Raw genomic sequence first — 3,170 nt, 5'->3', positions numbered from 1 at the left:
AAAAGCTATGTCATATTATACAATTACTTTAACACACACATCTTCAACGCTTAGTTTTACACCCTTCAGGAGAAAATAAATACCTCACTTTTTAACCATTTTATTCCTTCGATAGTTTTTGTGGCCCATCCGCTAAACATTCACCGTTTTTGTGGGCTGGACCGTAAAACAGACCTAGGGCGTTAAGCGATATTTTACGGGCCCGCCTGCAAAGAAGCATACCCTTTGTGGGTATCCCGCTTAAGAATCAGAGAGTTACACATAAAAGTGATCATGTGGGCCTGCCCGTTTAAGAGACATAACCGGGCAAATAGAAGCAATTCGAGCAAACCTACCCGGTGTTTTTGATAGCTTCCTTATTTTACCAATTTTTCACTCCATAAATAAAAGAGGACTTCCCACATTTTGATTCGCAACTTCTACACACACAATTTCATTAACATATTATACTGTATCGAAAATCACAGTATATCAAACATTCGATATTTTCAATAACTTTTTGGTAAAGGATGGTGTTTCGCTGTTTCTTACATATTTCCCCACGTAATAAAATCTCTAATCAATACTCAAAAGGTAATAAATTCGTTACGTGGTCCCGAAAAATTATGTGGTCCAGCAAAATCTTCTATCTTCTTGATTCCACCACAAAGAAGACCAAACTTCGTATTTATGGTTTTGGATGGGAGTGGGTGGAGAACTTGGGTTTTAAAACCTTTCTACGATCAAGTGGAGAAAACCTTTCACATAGTATTTCTTTGAGTTTGTACATAAACTTCAATTTCTTCATTGACGCGTTGCAAACTGTACTATAGGAGTGATACTGTATAATTTTATTTTATTTATTGGATCTTGTCAAAGACTACGTCGTATATGACTGCAATTATCCAAATAAATTGAATGAAATTCTAATATACACTTAGTTATCGAATCAAATTAAATGAAATTCAAATAATTTAATTAAATAATTAAAAAAAAACTAAAGAATATATTTTAGTACTATATTCTTGCATTTAGATATGTGAAATAGATATTGTTGTATACTTCCTCCGTTTCTTCATAGTTGGGGCGGAACTTTTCGGCACATAGTTTTAGAAATGAATGTTGGATGTGTTAAATAAATAGATAAAAAAGTAAGAGAGAGAAAAAAGTAGAGAGAATAAAGTATAAAGTAAATAAAATAGAGAGAATAAAGTAAGAGAGAGTAAGTAAGAAAGGGGAAAAAGTTACCATATAATGAAACGACTCAACTATGAAGAAACTTCACGAAATGGTAAAATGACTCAACTATGAAGAAACGGAGGGAGTACCAAATAAGAGACTTCACCTATAATATATTGGCAATTATTTGATAAAAGACCAATCTTAAACAATATACTCCCTCCGTTGTGGGCGGTCAACAACGGATTCAGATGGGATTGGGCGGGGTCGGCCGACCCCACCATCGGTCCGTGAATGCTTCCGGGAAGCTCCGTATTCATCCGCCTGACCCACGGTCATTCTGCCTCCCGACCCCATGTAGCATCGCTTCTATGGAAAATTAGCGAACAATTGAAATTAGATCACAGAATCAATTAGATTAAAAAAAAAAAGCGAAAAATTGAGAGGAGAAGAGAGATAAAAAAAATCATTGTTGTTAATTAGAATATTTAAGTAAGGTGGACATTTTAATTAGAAAGAGAATTTGAATTTGAGGAGGAGAGCTCTGTTGTAGACTGAATTGGGGAAAAGAAAAAAAGAAGAGAGAGGAGCCGATTTAGTAAACCTAGGAATATCATTATATTTTAATTTTAGTTTTTAATTTTTATGCTGTAACTAGAGTACTACTCCCTCCGTCCCGACTAAGATGACACATTGCTTAGCCGGCACGGGGTTTTAGAAAATATTGGTTAAAGTGTTTAATTGGAGAGAGAAAAAGGTGAGTGTAAGTATTAAAGTAGGGAGATAAAGAAAGATGGATATTTTAATAGGAGTGAGAAAAAGTGATTGAGTGTATTAATTGGGAGAGAAAATTACCAAAAAAGGAAATGTGTCATCTTAGTTGGGACAAACTAAAAAGGAAAACGTGTCATCTTAAGAGGGACGGAGGGAGTAATTAATACCATTATTATATTTAATATGTTAATTAATTTAATTTAGTTTGTTTTCAACTGTAATTTAAATTAATAAAAGCATAACTAGAAAGATTAAATTTTTAAAAATGATTATTTAATACTATAAATTAAATAATTAATATATATAAATATTATATTAATTTTTTTCGACTCCACTAATTTATTTTTTGGGTCCGTCGTTGTGATCAGTGGCGTGCAGCTGAACGGAGAGAGATCGCAGGGCTGTCAGCTGTGGTATAGATTACAGAGAGAGCAATGAGACGTGAGAGAGTGAAGCAAGGGGAGAAATATAAGTGTAGTGTGTGTGCAGTGTGCTTTACGTGTTGCGATATTCAAATAAGGAAATAGCAGTGTTCCCTAGATCCAAGAAGTCCACTAGATCACTAAGGTCTAGAACTCGTGGTCGTGCGGAATCCTCGGTCAATGGACACACAAATACTTTCCTCTTCAAAAACCCTCAACCACTTTACTAAACCTAGTATAGTGAAGGATGGGTCGATCCTGGCAGTAGGAGGATGGCATAAGACTCATAATCAAAAGCGTGACTTGTGAGTATTTTTGGTGTTATCTGCTGCTACGCATTTTCTTGGGCCGAGGAAAATTAAAATTAACTTGACTTGGGAACCTTAGAAAGAAACTTAACCTAACAACTAGACCTAGGAGATAATTCTACGGTGGGGACCACGTCTAAAAAGCAAAGTACGACTGAAAAGTGGCAGAATAACTAACTCTCGTACCTAACTGACTGTGACATCGTCTTCTACAACCAAATTCGTATAAAACTTCTTGAGAAAACACATAAGCAAATCAAAAACAGTGCTACTAACTTGAAATCAAATCTAAGCATAATAAACGACTAAATCCACTCCGGATCCAAGCGTCCGACATAAACTCCAAACAGAAGAAATTCTCCATCACGTCAGATTTTACAAATAAGAGCTCCGAATACTCAAACAACTACAGATCTGTCACCAAATTCCACATCAAACACCTCAATAACGAAATAAACAGAGATCGACATAGCAATTGAAGAATTACGCTAACAGCAGAGAGATCTAT

The sequence above is a fragment of the Salvia hispanica genome, chromosome 5 (assembly GCF_023119035.1).
Source record: "Salvia hispanica cultivar TCC Black 2014 chromosome 5, UniMelb_Shisp_WGS_1.0, whole genome shotgun sequence".
Taxonomy (NCBI): domain Eukaryota; kingdom Viridiplantae; phylum Streptophyta; class Magnoliopsida; order Lamiales; family Lamiaceae; genus Salvia; species Salvia hispanica.
This window is presented reverse-complemented; position numbering follows the sequence as displayed.